Consider the following 26796-nt stretch of genomic DNA (forward strand, 5'->3'; position numbering starts at 1 on the left):
TATACATTCAAATTGGTTGTGTGCGTGTATTCCCATTTGAAGAGGCTACAGAGCGCCTCCGGTAGTGGTCGTTAGTGTCAGAGCAATGAGTGATACATTCCAGATTTAGTTCGTTAGGCCAAACGATACTATTTCTGTCAGTCAATATTAACTTCTAGAGCAAGGGCAGAGAGCCAGTAAGGTTCGAGGATAGATCGAGCTGAAGTATTTTGTCCGCCTACCGTACTAAATGAGTGTGGACTGACTACAGGCATATCTGTATTTATGTACCGTGTCGCTCAGGTCAACATAACGATAGCAAAGTATGACCGAATGGTTTAATGTGAGACGTCACTAGTAAACCCACCCTTTCCATGGTGAGAGGACCCTATTTTGCGCTTAGAAGTGATATTTCTGAACAACGTAGAATTAGCTTGCATGGGATGCTAAGCTAACAGAGGGGGAACAGTTTTCACTTCCTGTGTTCTGTTTAAATTCCTGCGCCTTGCGCAACGGTTTCCGTTTGATTTCAGCATTCTGCATCACTGGTGGTGAAGAATCGCAAGTACATCTCTTAAAAGAAGTGTTGGAAATCCAAACGTGGATCACGTTAAAATAATCCAGCAATCTTAATTGCTTGGGTCTCATTCAATTTATTTATTTAAATTGTCGAACATACCTTTCTAGGTTCTTCCAGTTAAATGAGACACCTTAAACTTTGCAATAGTAAACTAGATGAACCAACTTCCCAGGTTAATTTTAGGTTTCATTCCCAGGCAGCCTATCCAGGTATGATTAATCATTATCATTGATTCATTTCATTTGCTTTTGCAAATTTATTCACGTCCAACTTCCACAGTACTTTCCAGTACTGATGGTTCATAAACATCTATAAATAGATTAAAATCGTCTTTGCAGCTCCCAATATATTGCAAAACCAAACTTTGGAAAATTAGGAAAAACATTTTTTCCTTTCAAATGTTCTAATAATGTGCAAGCTATCAGAGGGGGTAGTCCCCACTCGCCCACTAATTAGTGAACCTCCACCTGCAAATGGATTGATCTCTGACCTCAGCAGCGATACCAACCCTAATTAAGCCATTAGTGGAAAAGCAGACAACAACGCTTTCCAAAATCAACCATCGGGCGCAGGCCTCGTAAAGGTTCTCTCCAGTCTAGCCCTGATGTCTTGCCACCCGAGATTGGCATCTATCCAATACCGCAGTGCACAGCTGAAGCACGAGCAGGTAATGGTAGACATAAAGGGACAGGTGGAGAGAACCGGGAACCAATGACAAATGCAGAAAAGGGAAAAATTCTGCTAGTTATGGAACTGCTCTTGAAAACTGAACAATTAAATGTATCTGCAAAAACGTATGATGATGAACAAGCACCAGCTCTTCAACAAAATCGTCTTCTACAGGAACAAAATCATATGCTACAGGAACAACTCAATTTAGCCAAAACTAAATACGATGATGTCCACGCCAAACTAGATATATCTGAAGAGTTATCTACAAACAAGAACGCTCAACTTGATAACATGCATGCAGTTTTGTTGAACGTTACTCAAAGTAACACGGTTCTACTCAAAATGCTGCAGACCAAAGACAATAAGTTAATCAACACAATGACAAAGTTGGATGACAAATCAGTAGAACTCATTGATGTTGCTGACCAAATGAATGATGAGAGAACTCAGGAAAATATTGATTTCTAAGCAAGCGGAGGAAATCTCATCACTGAATCTCTCGCTCCGTACTCAAGACCTCTATCTGCAAACCATGACAGATAAGTTTGAGACCACAAGGAGCAAGTGTGTGTCATGACGTTGACCTCTTTGGGTACAGCAAGCCCCATCCCCCTCTCCCTTTCTCTCCCTGCCTCTCCCTGCCTCCTACAACTAGGCTGCTGTGGTCAGAGAGGTCGTAAATTCCTCGAAGAGATTATCTCCTCATGGCCACAGTTTCGAGACAGAGTGAATTTTCATAGAGAACAAAGAAATTTCATCCACCTCACAGAACTTGAGGTTCGAACAACCCATTTGTTACATTTTGGTGAAGCTCATGGGAGATGGTGCGGCCACATTATCACAACACGGTTTACATAATAGCCTCAGATATGAAGTTTACATCTAATTATTGTATAAGATGAATGAGTGAGGATGATACTGTTCGCAAAATTGTGTAATGTGATTTTGGACTGTTTAATGAAGGAAACTCCGATTTCCTTTTGAGTTGAACTAAATCAGGTGACTGCCCATGAGCGCAGTTAGGGTCGGACATCCTGGGACAGGCCCTTTTCTGCAATTAAAACCCCAACTTTGAGAAGTTCTCACTAGACTATGTTTTCTCTCAATCTCAAAAGGACAAAGGTTGCAGACCATTGCTGAATCTTTTAACCATACCACGTGGTTAAACTCTTAGACTATCGATACCGACAGAATAAGAACAAGTCTTTGATATTAATTACTAGTCTGCAGCTAGGAATTCGGTATCATTGAAAGCGAAGAACGAAGACCGCCGAAACATCCATTCTACAACAACATGAAGGAATGTCGCTCTGAATTGTCCCCTCTAACCACGACAGACAGAGAGAGAGAGACGGACAATTCTACAAAAGAAACAAACTTTTCAACAGCGATCAAAACGACACACTGAGAATAAATATATATATTGATTGCAATTGTTCCCGAATGAGTGAGCGTTCATGTGCAAAGGATTAGTATTTCAATTGTTAGAATTATCAACTCTGTAGTGACTTCTCAGGTGATCCCCACTCCCCCTTTTGTCTAACAAGCTGCCATGCCGTTTTAGCCCACTAGGGCACATTCTCCTATAATTTCTTGTAACCATATTTACTTTGTTTATGCATTTCTGTGAATTACTTAGTAATAAATACATGATTTAAGACAATTGATGTATGGATGACCCATAGTGAAGACTGGGTTATACTCGGCCTTATCTCAGGATGGTAAGTTGGTGGTTGAAGATGTCCCTCTAGTGGTGTGGGGGCTGTGCTTTGGCAAAGTGGGTGGGGTTATATCCTTCCTGTTTGGCCCTGTCCGGGGGTATCATTGGATGGGACCACAGTGTCTCCTGACCCCTTCTGTCTCAGCCTCCAGTATTTATGCTGCAGTAGTTTATGTGTCGGGGGGCTAGGGTCAATTTGTTATATCTGGAGTACTTCTCCTGTCTTTTCCGGTGTCCTGTGTGAATTTAAGTATGCTCTCTCTAATTCTCTCTCTCTCTCGGAGAACCTGAGCCCTAGGACCATGCCTCATGACTACCTGGCATGATGACTCCTTGCTGTCCCCAGTCCACCTGGCCGTGCTGCTGCTCCAGTTTCAACTGTTCTGCCTGCGGCTATGGATCCCTGACCTGTTCACCGGACGTGCTACCTGTCCCAGACTTGCTGTTTTCACTCTCTAGAGATAGCAGGAGCGGTAGAGACACTCTCAATGATCTGCTATGAAAAGCCAACTGACATTTACTCCTTAGGTGCTGACTTGTTGCACCCTCGACAACTACTGTGATTATTATTATTTGACCATGCTGGTTATTTATGAACATTTGAACATCTTGAACATCTTCTGTTATGTTCTCCACCCGGCAGAGCCAGAAGAGGAATGGCCACCCCTCTTAGCCTGGTTCCTCTCTAGGTTTCATCCTAGGTTTTCCTAGCCACCGTGCTTCTACACCTGCATTGCTTGCTGTTTGGGGCTTTAGGCTGGGTTTCTGTACAGCACTTTGAGATATCAGCTGATGTAAGACGGGCTATATAAATACGTTTGATTTGATTTGATTAGCTCAAACATGGGAAGGTCCTTAGCAAAACTACGAATTGATCGAATCTACAAGAGATGGAGAGAAATGTAAAGCAAGCAGTCTTGGTTCTTGCTGCAAGTCAGATGTATAGCTCGACCACTTCACAAGAGCAGTATGCTGGAAATCAATAGTGTCTGGTCAGAGCTCTTCTACCGCAGCACTTACTCCAGTTCAAGAGCCCCTTAAATGACTGAGGGTGGGTCCATAAGCCCAAACCGCAGAACATTATACTACTTTGTATTTACAGAACTTAGTTCATCTTGGTGCCACAGTATTTTATCAACTTGATGACAATAAGATGCCTCACACCATCCGTGATTCAATAGAGACATTGATCCAACACCATTAATTGAATACTACACTCTCTTTGCATTGTACCTTTAATTATTTTATCTCTAGAAAGATCATACAAAACCCCACCGGAGAGTTACAGGTTGACAAGGAATTATGTAATCTTTATGGGATTCCAGGTAACACTAGGGACACTAGTCAAAGTACACTGGTAGAGTGCTCCAGATATACAGTGAGTTTCAAAAGTATTGGGACAGCGACAAACGTTTTCTTGTTTTGGCTCTGGATTTGAAATGATACAATTGAAGTGTGGACTGTCAGCTTTAATTTAAATGGTATTTTCATCCATATCGGATGAACGGTTTAGAAATTAGAACACTTTTGCACACAGACCTCCCACTTTAGGGACCATTACGGATAATCCTGAATGAATCGTGAAAAAGTTCCAGACGCACAAATCCCAAGACACGCTAACCTCTCGCTAACAGGGGAGGTTAGCATTTTGGGGGGGTATGATATTTGTGCGTGTGCTTCTCACTCATCATTATTCACGATTCATTTGGGATTATCCATAACCATGGTAGCATCCGCGTTAATATAGAATTGTTAAGAAACATATTATACTCTTATTTACAGTAAAAGTAACTCCAAACTGACACAATACTTTATTTACCATTCATTTTTATTGGGAACTGTCACGTGGGACTAGGTGGGTGAGGAAGGAATCAGGCGCAGAGAGTTCCACTGGAAAAGGTGCAATTTAATGTGGCACAAAAAAATAACAAGCCCAAAACACAGGGCGCGGACAATAATGTGGACCACCCACAACACAGGGTGCCAGGTCCAGAAATATATCACCTCTACCTAACGCACACACGTAACATAGACACAATCCTGCACAAAACAAGGGCGGGTACACATACTTTAAATAAGGAAGCCCATTAAAGCACATACAACAGGACACAGGTGAAACTAATAAGACAACACAAACAGACAACGAAAAAGGGATCGGTGGCAGCTAGTAGGCCGGTGACGACCGCTGAGCGCCGCCCGAACAGGCAGGGGAGCCAACTTCGGCGGAAGTCGTGATAGGAACAAAATAATCTGAAACAGAAATAAACAAACAGTAATTGCATCAGAAAAAATATGTAGAGTCACAATCTTGATGTATTCATTACGTGCTATGAATATTGGACCAGATACTTAACTTTTTTCTACATAAGTGAATTTGTTCCAATACTTTTGGTCGCCTAAAATTGGGGAACTATGTACAAGAAGTGTTGTAATTTCCAAGTGGTTCACCCAATATTGATGAAAATACCCCCAAAGTCTGCTCTTTAACCTCATAGTCATTATATAATTTCAAATCCAAAGTGCTGGAGTACAGAGCTCACTGTAAAAAGCACATACCCTTCCTCAGAAAGTAGTCACCCCCCCAACTTTTCCACATTTTGTTGTCTTACAAAGTACAATGAAAATGGATTTGATTGATTTGTTTTGTCAACAATCTACACAAAATAATCTGTAATGTCAAAGTGAAAGAAAAATTCTAACATTTTAAAAAAGATTATGAAAAATAAAGCACTAAAATATATTGATTAGATACAGTTGAAGTCAGAGTTTACATACACCTTACATTTAAACTCAGTTTTTCAAAATTCCTGACATTTAATCCTAGTAAAACAACCCTGTTGTAGGTCAGTGGCCCATTCCTCCTGATGAACCAGATTTGGTATTTTTTTCAGCGGTCTTGGCTGATTTCTTTAGATTTTCTCATGATGTCAAGCAAAGAGGCACTGAGTTTGAAGGTAGGCATAGAAATACATACACAGGTACACCTCCAATTGACTCAAATCATGTCAATTAGCCTATCAGAAGCTTCTCAAGCCATGACATCATTTTCTGGAATGTTCAAAGCTCTTTAAAGGCACGGTCAACTTAGTGTATGGAAACGTCTGACACACTGGAATTGTGATACAGTGAATTATAAGTGAAACAATCTGTCTGTAAACAATTATTGGAAAAATTACTTGTGTCATGCACAAAGTAGATGTCCTAACTGACTTGCCAAAACTGTAGTTTGTTAACAACAAATTTGTGTAGTGGTTGATACATGAGTTTTAATGACTCCAACCGAAGTGTAGGAAAACTTCCAACTTCAGAATCACCTTTGGCAGCGATTACAGCTGTGAGAGCTTTGCACACCTGAATTGTACATATTTGCACATTATTCTTTTTTTAATCTTCAAAGCTCTGTCAAGTTGGTTGTTGACAGCCATTTTCAAGTCTTACAATATTTAAGTCAAAGTTGTAATTAGGCCACTCAGTAACATTCAATATCATCTTGGTACGCAACTCCAGCTTATATTTGTGACCGACAGGCTCAAATCGGTCTAATGTAGCAAATTTGAAATTGTACGTTGAATTAAAGTAGAGACTCGGAGCTGCAAAATGGTATATCATACTCTGCATTGTTGAGACACAATGGGAAAGTAATTATATTTTGAAAGTTGATAAACTTGTAAACTCACTTTTGAGGAAAGCCTTTTGAGGAAGACCTTTGATTGCTTCGGTAACTACTGGAGAGCTCTCCTTTGTCTACAGCCATTCAGCCATTCACCTCTTAAGCCATCCCCACCCATCTCTTTAATGATTCACATGTGAGGTCATGTGCTAAACAGTGAGTAGTGTAGTAAAATCAAGACTAAAAGTGGTAAAAGTAGTAGCCTATAATAAGGAAAAATTCCAGGTAAACAGAAATTGATTGGTCATGTGAAAGAAATACTATAACCCCCAGACATATCTTGCCAAGTGGATGGGTCTCCACAGAAGGTGTAAACAGTACAGCCAAATGGTTACATGCATATTAGCAATATCAGAAATAGATAGTGGTCAATATAAATAAAATAATATATAGTATGTACAAGAACAATATCAATAACAATATTAGTGATAGACGAGGTAGTTATATGCATACAATCAGGGGTAAAGTGGCTGAGCAGCAGGATAAAAAATAGCAGCAACGTTTGACGAGTGTTAAGAGAGAGTCATGTGAATAGAGGCACTGCAGATAGTGCTGATGACTGGTCCGTCCGACACCACGCATGTACAAGTGAATCTATATTCGGAGAGCCTGTTTCTGTCCTGCCCTTGATTTTGGTGCAGGGCATGTTATGTCCATAGACTCTTCGTTGCAAAACTCCCATATCTTCTCAAAAACATAAGTTTGTCTAGCTGTGTCCAGTCCAGGTGGTGCTTGTACAGGCAGACCATCTATGGGAGGAAGGATGTCAGTGTTGCGCAGCAGCTGAAACCTGGTCCCAACTGAGTCCGAACGCTCCTTGGCGACAACAACACCAGGCTCCAGAGCATCGAAGCTGTAAAACAGGAAATATCAACAAAAAACATTACAAACTTGCACAACATCAATTCACCTCCCAAATTTAGATAATAAGAATAAGGCCTTGTGTTTTAGGTTATGGTGCTGCTGAAAGGTGAATTTGTCTCCCAGTGTCTGTTGGAAGGCAGGCTGAACCAGTTTTTTCCGTAGGATTTTGCCTGTGCTTATCTCTATTCTGTTTATTTTCATCATCAAAAACTCCCTAGTCCTTGCTGATGACAAGCATACCCATAACATGTTGCAGCCACCACCATGCTTGAAAATATTAAGAGTGGACATCAATTATGTTTTTGACACATTTTTTGCAGTTTGACTTTGTTTTGGAATAATTGTATTCTGTAAGGGCTTCCTTTTCACTCTGTCAATTAGGTAACTACAATGGTGTTGATTTTCTCCTATCACAGCCTTTAAACTGTAACCGTTTAGTGGGGTACAGAGATGAGGTAGTCATTAAATAATCATGTTTAACACTATTATTGCACACAGAGTGAGTCCATGCAACTTATTATGTGACTTCTTAAGCAACTGTTTACTCCTGAACTTATTTACCCTTGCCATAACAAAGGGGCTGAATTCCTTTTGACTCAAGACATTTCAGCTTTAATTGAAATGTTTAATTAATTTGTAAACATTTCTAAAAACATAATTCCACTTTGACATTATGGGGTTTTGTCGTGATGTATGTTTTGTCCTATATTTTAATTTAATTTATTTAGATTTTTAATCCCCCGTCTCCGCAGGAGGCCTTTTGCCATTTCGTAGGCCGTCATTGTAAATAAGAATTTGTTCTTAACTGACTTGCCTAGTTAAATAAAGGTTAAATATATATTTTTTTTAAATCTATTTTAAATTCAGTCTGTAACACAACAAAATGTGGAAAAGTCAATGGGTGTGAATACTTTCTGAAGGCCCTGTACAAAATCAATAGTTATTGTGCCACAATTGTAATTAATTCATACCTTTTAAAGTGTGTTAACCTTTTTGATATTTAGAAAGGCTCAGTCATTATCATGCTACATTGTGGTGTGGTCCATAGTAGTGCATCGTTCCGAGTTCTTTATTATTGAATGAGTTGCATCAACTTCGGGTTGAGAGGTCTTGTTGAGATGCAGCCTCACTCTCCCCCTCGCCGTTGATCGGGTCATGCATATTTCATGATCAATGTAATGTCAATGAGTCCTATACTAATCCACCTGAGAGCCAGAGCGAGTAGACCCAATGATCAGGGTGAGTGAACTCAAACAGACTGGGATAAATATTGTATTTTGAGAGGCAGAGGGAGAAGGTAGAAATAGAGAGAGAAAGGAAGGGCAATATACAGAGTCTGGTATTTACCTTTCTCTTTTGATAACAAGTTGTAGATTTAAGATTACAACCTGAGGATTGCTATTGTGGACATCGAGGCAGACATGTCCCACGTTCTAATCGCTGTCTGCAAGTCATGCAGATGTCTGCAAAAAATAGCTCACATTAGTGTAAAGTTGGTATTTTGCCCTGGCATTCAAGGGAGTAAAAAATGTGCAGAATTGAATATAGAGTGCGGGGGATAATTGATTGCAAAGTGGGTATGTGTCTTGACAAGTCAATAAGCTGTAACTGCCAGTGCATTCAATTTATGCCCTGCTGTGCTGAAGCAGAGTTCTCACACGATTCCAAAAGATCATAATAATATATATATATATACACTGAGTTTACAAAACATTACTAAGACCTTCCTAATATTGCATTTTTCATATCCTCAGAACCGCCACATCTACAAGGTGTCGAAAGCATTCCACAGGGATGCTGACCCATGTTGACCCATGATCAATGCTTCCATAACCATGTCAAGTTGGCTGGATGTCTTTTGAGTGGTGGACCATTCTTGATACACACGGGAAACTATTAAGTGTGAAAAACCCAGCAGCTTTGCAGTTCTTGACACAAACCAGTGTGCCTGGCACCTACTATCATACCCCGTTCAAAGGGACTTAAATCTTTTGTCTTGTCCATTCACACTCTGAATGTCACACATACACAATCCATGTCTCAATTGTCTCACGGTTTAAAAATAATTACTTAACCTGTCTCCTCCCCTTCATCTACACTGATTAAAGTCAATTTAACAAGTGACAACAATAAGGGCTCATAGCGATAGCCTGGATTTACATGGTCATTCTATTTCACGTAAAGAGCAGGTGTTCCTCTTTTTTTTTTACACTTATTTTGTGTTGTAAGTCTTATTTATATGGTACCTCTTGCATCCCATTACAGGTAATTCTGACAACTTGAAAGCTTTATTTCCCTAAAACAATGTGTGTAGATGAAGATCAAGGTTAATCAACCCGAATTCACCCTCAAATACATTTTTTTAAGTGGGATGTCCAGTGGGAGGTTTACCAAAGACACCCCTGTGAGCTGATTGGTTGATACTTCCTTTTCAATTGGAGCAGAGGGACGACTCAAATAGAGATGTGTCAGATCTCAGTCCAAATGCATTCAGAACAAGCTCGCAAGCCAAGCTAGTCAGACTGAAAGATATCAGGGAGGTTTCCCACAACGTAAACAGACACTAACGGAGGCTGCGAAACTGCATGAGAATTTCAGTTCAAACCCAGGCTGTTACCTCAGCAGTGGGCTAATATCACAAATGTTTACCCACTGCACTTACGCACACTTGAGCACAAGAACATCCAAACATATCCCTCCGCTCATTACGTAGGCAGGTTATTGCTCTAGGAGTAGAATAACCTGCCTAATCCCAATTTTTTTTCACGTTGACATTTTCACTCCGGTGCGAGCATTTCAACCACTTTCTAAAAACTTGAATGTGACAATATTTATAGAGTGATGCAGGATAACCAAAGTGTGGGATGTTCTTGCACTCCCTTTTAGACCCATTAGACACAGAACAAAATCATTATTTGGACTGAGTGGGACTGAGTGATCCTTGTTCCAATGTAGAATGGGGAGTTAACATGGTATTACAGGAAGAAAGAATGTATTTTACATCAGATGATTAGCCCTTTCAGACCTAATTATGTCCCAGGGGAACCTGGGACTTTCGTCAGCACTCCTCTCTGACACTGTGAGCTCTACCTCTTCCTTTCAGCTGCTGGCTGACGGATGCAGACAGACCTACTCCTCCCAATTATGCCCAAATTCCCTACAGTCCCCATCCAAAGACCTCCACTCCAATGTATGTTAACACTTCGATTTCTTTTACCCAATTAGTCTCGCTTATTGGTTTAATTCTTTGCTTAAATGCCACATCAATGGGATTAATCCTCAAGTATGATGTCATTGAACACGTTGAATCGATTTCCAATATGTATGTATGGATGTTAGCGTTAGGTGAAGCAGGGATTGCACTTTCTAGCCCAGAAGATATTCAACAAGTGAACACTATCGGGTCCTGAGCAACACGTAGACCAGTAGTCCACTAACTGCGAGAACATATATTTTGTATTTTATTTAACCTTTATTTAACTCTATGCAAAGTTAGTTAAGAACACATTCTTATTTACAATGACACCCTACCCAGGCCAAACCCGGATGATGCTTGGCCAATTGTGTGCCAACCTATGAAAGGTTGACCGGTTGTGATTCAGTCTGGAATTGAACCAGGGTCTGTATTGACGCCTCTAGCACTGAGTTGTGGTGCCTTAGACCACTGCGCAACTCGGGAGCCCCAATTGAAGTCTGTCCTTAAAAGTTTTGTAAATGCAAGTTATCTTTCAAACAGATGTTGAGCAGAAATTGTACTTAAACACAATTGACTGCTCTCTGAACCTGCCGTTGAAGGTCAAGTCAGTGTTATAATTTACTGGTAGAAATAGTGAAGGTTCAATACAGACCAATTCAAAGTGACGATAAATGTCTGTTGTGTGCATATGTGCACGCAGAAAAAGTGTATTTACTTTGTAAAGAAAAACAGGACATTAAACATACTGCATAGCCAAACCACTGTCAGATGCGTGTAACAACATCTCAAGAATGAGTTCCCTCCACTTTCAATTGTATTCATAGTGACCTCAAATGATTCATTCTTAAAGTGTCCCTGGCAGTTAGACAGCACAAGTACTAACTGATCACGTAGATGGTTTTGGAATGTGCTAAATTGACATTGGTGCACGAGGCAGTAGAACAGAACTGGAGAACTGGAGTGCATGTCCCCTGATTAGATAAGTATGCAAAGTGTTTGTCTGTCTTTGGCATGTGCTGTGTTATTGCACCCTATTTGAGTGGGACCACTTGTCTTAGGGAGGGAATGAACATAACTTAAGCCAAGCACTCTGCAATTCAATTTAGAGGCGGGCAGGACGTCTGAAATTCTCGGCACACTCTAAGGTAAAGCCTCATTAATAAAGAACAAAATCACTATTAAGCCATTCGATTTGGTACTATCAGTAAATGAGTGTTCCTGGCTGTGCATGTGCATTTTGATTGTGACTGATTTAGCGGGCAGTAATAGCATGCAGATATATTGGAACATGCATACCAACTCTCATCTCAATATCCATGGATACAACTGAATGTTTAATTGAAGGCCTATTGAGTTTTGATCAGACAAATTTCAGACACATTTCCAAGACTAAACTGACATAAATCAGTGAGCCAGCTTCAAAAATGATCCTTCATGGTCAGTACGGCAACATTTCACAGAATGGCAATCTCGTTTCAAATGTAGCAATGCTGCTGTCATTCTTGTTATGCACTAATGTATATAAATGGATAAACTATAACTGAACTATAGTGTAATCATCATTGAAAGCCTTCACAGTAACCATTCTACCATGATATTGTATTAGGGTTGAGGCATTGTTCATTCAATACAATTGTGCGGGACTGCGAGCATGGGATGTTTGCCACTGCTTAATTGATAGTGTCATTATAGAGATAGAGCTGCTTATTTGGTTTTAATTTCGATAACACCCCCCTCCCCCATGAAAAAGTAGCTGAGTATGACTTTTTCCTTCCACTCTCTTATGTGTTTTAGGCACTCAATGTCTGCTCCCTCTAATTAAATGAGGTGAAACAGCCTTGTGTTGCACTTTTATCTTTCAATTTTGTCAGCATGTTTCCAAATGCACCCATCTGAATTTCAAATGATACATGTAAATATAAAGTCTACTCTCAGAGAACCAATTACATTAAAGGCTACATTATGGAAATAGAGACCAAAACCTACAATGTGAAATTAAAAGTTCATCATTTAGTTCCTCATAGGGATGTGAAGAAAATAACATTTATTCAATTTGCTAATATTGAAGTGCTTAGTCTTCCCTGAAAAACCACATTACTCCTGGCATAAGTGAAATATTTGCACTGTGCGTTTTTTTTTACTGCAGTTATTAAATTTGAATCGAAGGTACTTCATAGTTTTGAATTGGACTTATTTTAACATTAACCTTATAAATCTCTAACCGAAGGACTGTAGTTGCATGTAGCCTTGGACAAATTCATTCAAATTATTTCCTAGTCCTTGTTGGTCTAACAGCGAATTTAACTAGCATGTGAATCCCAGTTGTGTCAGTAAACACTTGTACAACTCTAACATACTGTATGTTGCTCAAGTTCATTATTAAGTTGATCGTTCATTTTAATACCAACGATCCATCAATATTGGGAAACTCATTCCTAAAGAGTTAAAAAAATGCTCAAGAAAATATAACTGATAACATTGGCTGACCAAAGCTCTCTAAGACACAAAAGGTAGCCTGTCATTGAAAGATTAATGAAATTCAGATGCACAACTGAATAATCTGTCAATCATACTAGAAGCCATTCCTAGAGATTTTTTTTCTTCCATGCATGGTTCCAACAGTGCTGGTATTAGCAGACATATGGATCACAGCCTGCAGGAATGCTTCAGTCTCACTGCAGGATCATTATTTCGATGGATGGAGCCAGGTTAAAAAATATGCTCATAGAGTTCTCGGGCGGCTCTCTTTTTGTTTCCAGACTGTCCCTATTTGTCTTATTGATCTGAATCTGTGCGGCCAAAGCATCTTTAAGAAAGACAGGTGAAATACAGGGTACATTTTGTCCAAGGTGGTTTATAGTGTCATTTAAATGTTGGGCTATTCACCTGTAGTAGCAGTGAGTGGGTAAAATCACTGGAGAAGCCAAGGCAGAAAAAAAAGCCACACTACAACCTGTGTTGTGATAATTGTGTTGTTTGCTCTATAACCCGTTAGTTAATATTCCTTGCCGCCTAAGGCCGAGACAATAGGAGGACACAGTGGCAGAATCAATTCAACCACACCTTTGTTTCGTCACAAAACCGGAGAGCAACATCTGTCCAGTGAAGTCCACAAAACATATGGCATGTAACAGACAGTTACATGACCTACAGCGTGGTCAAACAAGTTAATGTTTTTTAAACTTTCAGACCACTAAAAAACTATTGATTTAGAACCACAGAGAGTTACCATAAGTTGCAAAGAAAACAGGAGCTGCCTGCACTATTCCAGCACCATTTCAACTTCAACATTTCTACATCATCAAATCACTTATTCTTAGTCTAATACAGTGACAACTAAAAGATACCAAAAGCTATTTAGTCCAATCAACATCAGCTAAATATGATCCATGTCCATGGTCCTGATTTATCTGTGTGTGTGTGTGTGCGTGTGCGTGTGCGTGTGCGTGTGTGTGTGTGTGTGTGTGTGTGTGTGTGTGTGTGTGTGTGTGTGTGTGAGTGTGTGTGTGTGTGTGTGTGCGTGCGTGCAAGTAGAAAAACATGCTGACTCACCCTACTTGTAGAGAAACGGCAATGCCATCCTCCTATCTTTCATGTTGCCAAAATGGTCTGTGACTCTGTCATACAGTACACACTTTTAGTTTTTGTTGTCCTAGGTGACCTGGCTAAAATGCTGGCTACCTAACTTCCTTTCATGGGCAACATTAGGCAGCTAGTCAACATTAGCCTACTACATATAGCTACATATTGAACTTCCATCCTTTCAGGCCAGGAGCACAATCTAGGAATTTATGGTTGGATCAGAATCGCTGTTAAAATCATTGGCAGGTATGGATAATTAAGGAAAACTACAAGTCAAAATATCTACAGTATCTCCTTCCATTAATGATTTAGGAAAGGGACAATGTTAGCTAGCTAACCACTGGAGGATAACGACACAACGAGATGCAACAAGTTTTTTCTGTCAATTAGATTTTGCTTTTGATGTGATTGGTGTGAAGCCAAAAACAAACTGGCTTCTCTTAACACTTTGTTTTTGGGTGCACCAGCGCCATTCACAGTTGAGCTCACTCAGTTTAGCTCAATGCTGATTGGCTATTATTGTTTTTAAAAATACAAAGGGAGGCCCAATGCTTACTGGCTTCACTTGCATTCAATGCTACTGGCTGCGAACAATGGCATACTCTTTTTTTATACCCCTTTTTCATGGTATCCAATTGTTAGTAGCTACTATCTTGTCTCATCGCTACAACTCCCATACAGGCTCAGGAGAGACAAAGGTTGAAAGTCATGCATCCTCCGATACACAACCCAACCAAGCCGCACTGCTTCTTAACACTTCGCGCATCCAGCCCAGAAGCCAGCCGCATCAATGTGTCGGAGGAAACACTGGCAACCTTGGTTAGCATGCACTGCGCCCGGCCAACCACAGGAGTCACTGTTGCACGATGAGACAAGGATATCCCTACCGGCCAAGCCTCCCTAACCCAGACGACGCTAGGCCAATTGTGCGTTGCCCCACAGACCTCCCGGTCGTGGCCGGTTATGACAGAGCCTGGGCGCAAACCCAGAGTCTCTGGTGGCACAGCTGGCGCTGCAGTACAGCACCCTTAACCACTGCGCCACCCGGGAGGCCCTGGCATGCTCTTTTTGACCAGACAGCATCAGATAAACGGGCCACAGATACTGAGAAGGAGGGGCGCTGTTTCGGTCGTATGGATGGTTTCTCTGATGAGATACAATCATTCAGCCTCTTACGAATTGAATGATTATTAAACACAAATAGACTAAAGATACATTATTTTATGTTTTTTCTTTTTGTAATGGTATTTTTATTTTTTTGCAGAAGCCTGGCTTCCCTTGGATTTCATGAATACAAGCCACTGTTCACCTGATAATACTATTTATCTCAATTATTTATCTTAATTTATCGAAATCAAAGTAACACATACAATACATTGGGTAATTACACATGTATCAAATCATTAAGAAACCAATTAACACTGAAAGTTTGCTTTGAGAAATTTTAATTAAAACCTGTCAGCATTACTAACAAAATGTATAAATGTATTTGATAACGCATACAAACTAACAAAGACCGCTTATATAGTTGCATGTTGTCTTAAGTGGGTACCTTTTTTGCAGTGTGACATGGCCTCGGAGAGGTCTGAAATCACAGATGCGCTCTACAGGGCTCCGTGCTTTTACACCACCGTCAGCATCTTTCCCAACCACCTAGCATATGTGGCATTTCAGCCTGGATTGCATCCATGAGGAAGCGCAGGAGAAGATTTGCTGACACTACTCAAAGAGAGAGAGAGAGAGAAGCCCTGTTTATTTCTGGTTCTAACATGTGTCCTTTGTCCTGATCTTTGCCAAATTCTGATAATGCCCACATTTTTAGACAGGTGTAGACAATCAAAATACAAGTTGGCTGCGTTTACACAGGCAAGTTACATAAGTTATTTGACAGATATTCTTTCAAAATAATATTTATGTTGACACATATTGATGGCATAAGTCAATGGTGCCACCTGTCAATGATTTTAGAGGGCAGAATAATTATGATTGAAATGGTTTCACAGTCCAGGTCCGTCACAATCAGATCTAAATCGTTGCGTTTACACATGCAGGCAGCCCAATTGGCCTTTTGACCATTCACTTCAGATCTTTTTCAAAGCTCATCTCGTCACAATGAGGACATAGTGGACGGAAAATAGACACATTTTAATACCATGTCTGAAAATGTGGACACAATCAGGACACATATTTCAACCAGGTATAACCGAGGCGAGAAAAAAAGAGAGCAAGAGACAGAGACAGAGACAGAGACAGAGACAGAGACAGAGACAGAGACAGAGAACAGAGACAGAGACAGAGACAGAGACAGAGACAGAGACAGAGACAGAGACAGAGACAGAGACAGAGACAGAGACAGAGACAGAGACAGAGACAGAGACAGAGAACAGACAAGCATTTTCCAGGAATTAGAATGCTATTGTACAAATGCGAATGTCAAACACAAGTCATTACTATTTTTATCCACTACTGTTTTACCCATAGCCATATAATCTCCACTCTTCAAGAGCCAAAGGAGATCAAGTCATGCAAACCTGCACAAAGCCTAGAGGAACAGGGGTAGACAACAATTTATTGTAACGTCATTCATCATTCGCCAGGTAATTGATTGTAGCTTTGCCTCATTAATAGCAGGCATTATTTCCCCCCTGTCATTAAGATAGAGTAGGTGCAGCTCTCTGATAAGCGCCACATTTGTTGATGAACACTATATCAAAGCAAATCTTTATCAAGGCACATCAGCTATTTTGAGATTAAGGACTTTACCCAGACAAACTTGTCCATACTCCAAAGTTGCAGTGAGAAGGTGTATTTGGGGTGGGGGGTGGGGGGGGGGGGGTAATTAAGAAATGTTTCATTCACTGCAAACTGTATTGAAATATTAATTTTTATTATTAAAGGCATGGTGGCATTTTGGGTGCATGCTCTACAAATAATACTACACATAATGATGCATAACTGTCAAGGGAGGTGGAGACTATCACAAAGATAGGTGAAACAGATCAGGGTGTGTAACTCACTGTCCAATTTACAGTAGCTATTACAGTGAAAGAATACCATGCTATTGTTTGAGGAGAGTGCACTGTTATGAACTTGAAAATGTATTAATAAACCATTTAGGCACATTTGGACAGACTTGATACCAAATTTCGAAAATAAATGCAATGGTTCATTGGATCAGTCTAAAACGTTGCACATTCAGTGCTGCCATCTAGTGGCCAAAATATATGTTGTGCCTGGGCTGGAATAATACATTATGGCCTTCTCTTGCATTTCAAATATATATTTTTCTTTGTATTATCTTTTACCAGATCTAATGTGTTATATTCTCCTACATTAATTTCCCATTTCCACAAATGTCTAAGTGTTTCCTTTCAAATGGAATAAAGAATATGCATATCCTTGCTTCAGCTCCTGAGCTACAGGCAGTTAGATTTGGTAATGTCATTTTAGGTGAAAATTGAAAAAAAGGGGCAGATACTTTTAAGAGATCCCAAGAGATGTGTTTCCATGTTCCCTAACATAGTGACAAAAAATTGTTGCATAAGCCATGTAAGGTGGAGATGAGAGATGGTGGGAGGGGGACTGGATGACCTTTTGGAAAAGCTCCCTCATTGAAGCTGTCCCGCAGCTTTGGCTGTAGTGGTATTTACATTAACTTTAACATGTCAATACATCCAGCATGGTCAGGGATAAAATATTCATTTGACCTTTTAAGGCTAAAACACTTAGTTAAATGCTGTCATAACATTTAACCTTAAAAACGTACAGTGCAGGACCCAGCAGCAGGATTATCCCTCATTACTGCCACATTCTAGACAAGGAAAGGTACCTTTGCTGACAGCTCTGATGTGACAAAGGGACTGTCTATTGTTTGCTGTGAAAGCCATTCATCCGATCATCTCCCATTGTAAATTTGGTTGGCAGTTTTGACAAACATGGTGTGTCTTATTATCACACACATGCAGACCTGTACACACACACACATACACATACAAATGCATGAAGGCACGCATGCACAGACACAAACCCTCCATCTGCTTGAAACAAACAAAATGGATGCATGCCCTTTGGGAGCCGTAGCAAATGAATGCTGTTGACAGAACAATTAGCATTTTAAAGACGGAATAACCTTTACTCAATACATCATTTTTATTACTCTGGACCTTCCTTTCCATCAGCAGCAGGACCCCAAGCCTGGTGTGTATGGCAGCATGCAATTGCCTATAGCTTGAAGCCTGAGGAACCCGTGAGAACTGTTTAATGTGCTAAAGCAGGTGCAGTCAGACAGAAAGGGCATTCTAGGCAGAGATGGATTCGTCATCTCCTGACCCTCACATCACAGCAGTGCCAGAGGAGTGTGCCGAGGTGCACACATTAGACACACAAACCCCTTGGATAGGTGTTAACTGGTAGCATGCTGCTTCCATCGAGGAGGTATTTGCCATATCACAGGAGATGGAATACCCATTGGTTGAAATATTGATTTTGAGGTTGTATGGAAGGATTACAGTAATAATTTAAAGTTTGATTGGTTCTGCATTTAATTTGGCCTGATCAATCACATGAATTGAATACTTAGCACACCATTCCAAAAAGATCCCTTAGGAAATGAGGTCTATAATCACACAACATTATTAATTGAGTGTACTGTGACATATTTAATAGTTTGTCATTTGGATTCACATAAAACACATTCCCAGTATAACTGCCAAGAGATTGTAGCTTCACTATGATACATAAGTAGACTTTGTCCAGAATGGTATTTGTAAGGCAGTGGTTCTCAACCTTTTTCAGTTAATGTACCACCAACATAATTTTGCTCTGCCCAGAGTATCCCTGAAGTACCTCCTCGTGTGCATTTTACCAGCAGGCCTATGGTCTCATGAGTCTTCTCAAGTACCCCCTGTGGATAAGCCAAGGACCGCCAGGGGTACTAGTACCCATGGTTGGGAACCACTGTTGTAAGGAAATAGTTTAACTGATTGGTATATGATGTCTGGTAAATTTGTTGAAAAAATAAAACATTTACTAATTGGATTCATGTTTGTATGCACAGCTGTCTGTATGCACAGCTGTCTTGCGTGCGTGCCTGTGTAGTTCACCTGTCGGCTCTTTTAGGTGTCTGAAACCAAGAGAAGCTTCGCATAAGGTGGGCATTTTCACTTAAAAGCTCACTCTCGGGCCCCATTTTAAAGAAGAAGAGGGACTAATATGAAGGTCTTCAGAGTCTATTGAGTGCATTGCTTTTATCCACCCCACCCGTTATCCACCATGGAAATCTACTTGTCATCTTCCCAAAAGCCCATCTAGGGATGGGTTTTGAAAATGAGCATAAGCTACACACACTCACTGTCATTTTGAAATGTTGCTTTGTTGACAGTAATCAAATCCATGTTGTTTTCTAGTCTACTTACAGTGTCCGAAAACTGAAAGTAAAGTATATGTTGTCTGAATACATGTTGGAAGACAAATTCTGAAGACAAACTGAATTGGTGATGCATGGTCAGGAGTCTAAGTGGGCATGCCTTCTCCTGACCAACATACACTACATTACCAAAATGATGTGGACATCTGGGCTTTAACATGGAGTTGGTACCCCCTTTGCTGCTATAACAGCCTCCACTCTTCTGGAAAGGCTTTCCACTAGATGTTGGAACATTGATGCGGGGACTTGCTTCTATTGAGCCACAAGAGCATTGAGGTTGACACTGATGGTGGGTGGTTAGTCCTGGCTCTCAGGCGGCATTCCAATTCATACCAAAGGTGTCCGATGGGTTGATGTAAGGGCTCTATGCATGCCAGTCAATTTCTTCTACACCGATCTCAACAAACCATTTCTGTATGGACCTCGCTTTGTGCATGGGGGCATTGTCATGCTGAAACAGGAAAGTGCCTTCACCAAACTGTTGCCACAAAGTTGGTAGCACAAAATGGTCTAGAATGTCATTGTATGCAGTAGTGTTAAGATTTCTCATCACTGGAACTAAGGGGCCTAGCCCGAACCATGAAAAACATTATTCCTCCTCCACCAAACTTTACAGTTGGCACTATGCATTCGGGCAGGTAGTGTTCTTCTGGCATCCGCCAAATCCAGATTTGTCCATAAAAATTGCCAGATGTTGAAGCTTGATTCATCACTCCAGAGAACGCGTTTCCACTGCTTCAGAGTCCTATGACGGAGAGTGTTACATCACTCCAGCCAACACTTGGCATTGCGCATGGTGATCTGCTCGGCTATGGAAACCCATTTCATGAAGCTCCCGACAAACAGTTCTTGTGCTGACGTTGCTTCCAGAGGTAGTTTGGAACTCAGTCGTGAGTGTTGCAATTGAGGACAGACGATTTTAACGTGCTACGTGCTTCAGCCTTCGGCGGTCCCATTCTGTGAGCTTGTATGGCCTACCACTTCGCAGATGAGCCGTTGTTGCTCCGAGATGTTTCCACTTCACAATAACAGCACTTACAGTTGACCGGGGCAGTTCTAGCAGGGTAGAAATTTGACGAACTGACTTGTTGGAATGGTGGCATCCTATGACGGTGTCACATTGAAAGTCACTCAGCTCTTCAGCAAGGCCATTTTACTGCCAACGTTTGTCTCTAGAGATTGCATGGCTGTGTGCTCGATTTTATACACCTGTCAACAACTGGGGTATGGCTGAAATAGCCAAATCCAGTAATTTGAAGGGGTGTCGACATACTTTTGTATATAAAGTGTATTTTCACCTGAGCAAACAACATTATAGTGGCTTTTTGTGGGACTTCCTTGTCTATCAGTGTATCAGTGTTTTGTTACTTGACATGTTTTGTGTTTTTTTGTGGACCCCAGGAAGAGTAGCTGATGCTTCTGCAAAAGCTAATGGTGATCCAAATAAAGAAATAACAAATAAAAGTATGATTTGTCAGATGTTGAGATCCTAACCCTTCTCTAACCAAGTGATAGTGAAGTATGACCCTGACAAAACTGGACTACAGTATGCAGTATCTCTCACACAGCTGCTTTGACACAGAAATGTGTAATCACCCACATATGAAATGTCATAAACCTACTTGCCATATTTCTCTCTCTTTAACTGAACATGCAATAAAGCACATCTAGTCAGAATCAAGTGTGGTACTGTAGAGCTGTCATTTTCTGTGTATTTAATTTCACACATATTTGCACAGGGAAATTACATTTGACTTACAGTATCTTATGTAGTCAAGGATTATGTGTAAATACCATATATTGCACCTTGAACATGACCCTTTACGCTTTGGGCCAATGCACATAAAGAAAAAAACTATGAAGTGGCAAATAGATCATTTCATTTTCAAATATTTGCTTATTTGTCAAAATTGTCAATTCATTTCAGTAAGTGAGTTATTGATGATATGGTACATTGTAAGTGCAGATGCATAAAACAAGAGCTCAACTAAAATACCAGCAGATTTTCCTCAGAGTTGTTCTGCACATGATCAGTTAACTAACCTAGCAAGGGTTAAACTCATAACCCAATCATGTGATGCACAGAGTGGATATCCAATATAAAGTCACACAATCCACTAAACTCCTCCAAATCTCATTATCTAAGTAAACTCATATCAATCCCACTGGCATCTTAATGCATTATCAAGAACAATAATTCTACTTCTTTAACTTGATTCTTGTAGTTCATTTGAGGTTTCAATTTGAAACGTTTTTAGAAATATCAAAGTGTTGCATATTATTCACCATTGTAACGCTTGAAGAGTGATGGGTGTGGAGTCAGGCGCAGAGAGCAGAAGATTCGTGGGAAAACCGCTTTAATGTCCAAAAACCAGGAACACGTACAAATGGGTGAAGCCAAAACACAGGCGCAAACACAACCCAAGGACCACTGGTAATACCCGGACATCGAAAACCCAAACAATAAACAATACACCTCTTACGTACATAGCAACAAGCCCGCACAAACACAAGCGGGCTAATCGAACTTCAATAACATCAACCTGAAAACCCCAACAAGGAACAGGTGAAAACAATGAGACAAAACCAAACGGAAAGGAAAATGGATCGGTGGCAGCTAGTAGACCGGCGAGCGCCACCCGAACAGGAAGGGGAGCTATCTTCGGTGATATTCGTGACAACCATAACAAGCTATTCTTACACTGTGATTACGCTGTACCTAACAATGTCATTATTATTATGTAAACAGTAGTAGCAACACGTCATCTAAAGTGTCACCTTTGTTTCAAATTGCAATGCCTTGAGAGGTAACAAACTCGTGATCCATTTGAAATACGTTTTTTATCTATTTTGCTTATTGGTCATGTGAAAAAAGCAAGTGTTCCCTGACGAAGGTGCACATGTCGCACGTTAAAGTTAGGCGTTTACTGACTGATCTCTCTGATGAGGAGAAATTGAAACCGAAGAGAACGTGAAGAAGCCGCAGGAGTATCCCTGGCTCCCTCGTCGAGAACCTTGTGAACTTGTCTAAGGGACTGAAATAGAGGACGCAGAGCTAATACAACATTTATCATTCTCATTGTGCCAGCGCAGACACAAACAATGTATAATGGATCAAATATCTTCGCAAAACATTGTTCTCATAACCTTTACCTTTAGGCACTTTTCCTTTCAAGCGTGCTCTAATTGCGTGTGTGTTGCAAAAACCACGTTTGAGGATCAAAACAGTCACAGGTTAATAAGTACCTTGTTCTGGTGTGTGTCAAGATATCTCCATTTCCAAGCCCACTTTTGCCTGGAGTGAGTAAGCATCTTCAATAGGATGGAGAACTTGTTTTGAACTACAAGCAGGTTTGTATTCTCCCATCCTTTGTTAAACTAATCATCCCATGGGCAAACACCGTAGATAACAAAGGATGGAACAACAAGCCGTTATCTCGCAAGAAAACAGGAAAATAGATATCCCCATTGTGCATAATTTAGCTGTGCTCCCATTTCTTTTTACCAATACAGAGGAAGAATGAGGTTGTGGGCTGTAAGAGAGAGAGAGAAATACTCATTCCAGCAGTCAATTTGGTACTGATGGACATCTATGGATAATGAGTCTTCAAGATCCCTTACACTCCTAGAAAAAAAGGTACTAAGTAGAACTATGAAGGGTTCTTTTGTTTGTCACCGTAGGGCAACCCTTTTTGGTATTAATGTAGAATTCTTTGCAGAGGGTTCTACAAAAAAAACTTTATGTAGGGTTCTTCATAGAACCTCCTGTAAATGGTTATACCTAGAACCCTATATGAAGGATTCTGCCTAGAACCCTCCACAAATGTTCCAATAACCCTTTTATCCTCTAAAGGTTCTTTCTAGAAGTCTCTATGAACAGTTCCACCAGCCTTATTAGCATTTCTAATTATACTCTTTATACAATACATTACATACAGTATATCAAAAGGCCTTTCTTTGAGGGTATAGTTAAGCCCTAACTTCTGGTCACATAAGGCCTGAAAGTCACATTATTCTGGCTTGCAAAGTGATGTGTAATTCCAAATGGATCCAACCAGTCTTCCGAAATGGACCTGCGGCTTTCTCACCCGGACCCGATAAGCATAAATACAGTTTTGAAATATAGAGACACTTTCTGACCTGGTCGGATCCAGACCCGGTCCAATCTGAGTGAGGGAAGCAGCATAAATCACATTTTCTAAGCTACTTTATTAACCATAGCTGATAAAGGGAGAGAAAGGTACCGCCCTATTATCCGGGGAGTGGCCGTACTGTGAGTGAGTGACAAGGGGGCAGGGAGGAGGGAGGGAGAGACAAGAGACAGCAGCCAACCAAGCCGACTCGCGCTATAGTAGAAGAATAGCTGCCAGAAATAGGTTATTTATCATCAAATATGATTACGTACTACTTGTCTTGACTGAATCAAACTGGGAGAAACTAGTTAAGCTAGCTAGCGTTAGCTAGCTACGCTAATTGCGGCTGCAGTGCATGCACTTTCTCATCCCACAGTTACAAATAACAACTCCATTCAGAATATTAAGCAGTAGCCTACATGTTTGGCGCTTGGTTGCTGCAGCCTTTCCTTCTCCTTTAACTTTGAGTTCAAGTATTTTCATTCCATCTTCCATTGATTAGATATCGAAAAACTTTTGCCACACATGGAGGCTCCATGACTGTAGCCTATTGCCGCTTTGATATCTTATGATTGGCCAACAACAACAACAACAAGCTATACGTGCCAAGCTCCACTCTCTTGAAAAGCAACAAGAGCAGCAGGATAAATGGTAAGATGTCTCTATTTCTCTCCCTACTGCAGCAGTCACATTCGGATCTGTACGGGCCCTTATTTATCTTTGTGTAGCATAACATTAATCAACCAATCCATGTACATGCAAAAACACACATATTGAAACACACAATTTTGAAAATCAATGTTCTTGAGAAAGATGATAATGAGGGATATGTTTTACTCTACACTGAGTAAAAATGACATGATCATACTCAACTCTGGTTATTAACACCGACACTGGGGCTCTTTTACCAGGTAAGTTGACTGAGAACACATTCTCATTTGCAGCAACAACCTGGGGAATAGTTACAGGGGAGAGGAGGGGGATGAAAGAGCTAATTGTAAACTGGGGATTATTAGGTGACCGTGATGGTTTGAGGGCCAGATTGGGAATTTAGCCAGGACACTGAGGTTAACCCCCCTACTCTTACAATAAGTGCCATGGGATCTTTAATGACCTCAGAGAGTCAGGACACCCATTTAACATCCCATCCGAAAGACAACACCCTACACAGGGTAGTGTCCCCTATCCCTGCCCTGGGATATTTTTTTTTAGACCACAGGAAGAGTGCCTCCTACTGGCCCTCCAACACAACTTCCAGCAGCAACTGGTCTCCCATCCAGGAACTGACCAGGACCAACCCTGCTTAGCATCAGAAGTAAGCCAGCAGTGGTATGCAGGGTGGTATGCTACACCACTGAGTGTTAAGTGAATTTAACTCCGAATCAACACTAGACATTTTACACTGAAAAATCAACTCTAGGTAAAACTTGCCAATTTGCTGTGTACCATACAATACACTCCTGGTTGATGATTCTTTGGAAGGCAAAAAGGATTCTTTGGAAGGCAAGAAGTGTTTTTTGTAATGATTGTAATGCTTTTCTTTCTTTCAAATAGTGCCTGAGCATTAGTGTTTACATCAGTGTTTAAACTTTAACATTAGGAGTTTGAGTAATCTGATGAATTTAAAAAGACAGGCGTGAGAATGTTTTAAACTGTAGCTACATGGGAATATTTGTGCATTTATCTGGTATTCCCTTAATCATTTTACATATATAGTACTGGCATAGTTGATATCTTTGCCATGATTTCTGTCTTTCAAATGAGTCTTTTCTGTGATTTTAATGAGCAGATAGTCAGGAATAGAAGGAAGTCTTCATCATCAGAGGTCAACTACTGACAGGCATTAACCCAGTCAAGCAAAGTCAGCTGTTGATAGTTTTCTTAAGACTTAATACTTCCCCAATGTGGCTATTTCCATAGTAAATAGATGCAATTGGGAAGTGAAAAGTATTGATCATTTCTATCCATTGCGATCCAAAGAATGGAAATGTTGTCAACTTACCTAATACATCAAATATTGCACTGACACATTTATAATTGTTTATTCTATTTTACAGATAGCTTAATTTCGGTCTTCATTTGGAGCAAATTCTTTTGTCGTGAATGTCGAGCCACAAAAGTGTTGTATAGTGGAGGGCTATTACAGATATCAACCATTTTAATGATCTACCTTAGGGCACAGGTACAGCTGAGTCATTTATTTGAGCTGGCAAGAATGCAGGTTAATACCCTCCATCAAATCTCCACAGACTAATAGAGAATATGGTGGTTTGAATTCAGATGTCAGACTGTTCAGTAAACAGCCTCATATTGTTTGATTGCCCCTCGTGTGAAGAGGGGAAACAGACTTGATAGCATGACCCACATAAGACCAAAAACAAATAATATATTTGTGGTACGTCTGTGAGATTTGAGGAAGCTGAGGTAGCACAATAAACTTCTGTCACCCTGTCCCTTGTTAATTTCAGAGATTTCAGCGACGTGGTTCAATGAGCAAACCCCTCAGCAGATTGACACATCGCGTGGGGGGGAGAGTGACGTTGAGAGATCACATCCCTGCGGGTTCTGAGGTGACGGGTCATAAATCCCTACAGACATGCAGGGAGAGAAACACAAACCTGAAGGAGATTTCTGTTCATGCATAGAAAGCCGTTCTCCCTCACCGCCAATATCTCCCTTGGGGACTGGCTGCCAACTCACTGCATGCAAAGCAGTCTCTGCTGCAAATGGGTGTGGGTGAGAAGAACTTCGTGGTGCGGGATAAAAAACAGGGCCGACGTCCCCCCGAATTCACTTCCCTCCCTATCATCCAGATGATCCTGAATGCCAATTACCTTCAGTTCTGTGGGGAGTGTGCTGTCAGTCAGGATGTGTCTGCGTGTGGCGGCACGGAGAGGCAGACGCTGTGACTCTGCCAACAGTGCACAGCACCGGAGTGTAAAGCTGCAATTTAATACACTGCTGGTGACCAACAA

Source organism: Oncorhynchus mykiss, chromosome 26, assembly GCF_057628025.1.
Source record: "Oncorhynchus mykiss isolate SJ-2025 chromosome 26, ASM5762802v1, whole genome shotgun sequence".
In the NCBI taxonomy this organism is placed as follows: Eukaryota; Metazoa; Chordata; class Actinopteri; order Salmoniformes; family Salmonidae; genus Oncorhynchus; species Oncorhynchus mykiss.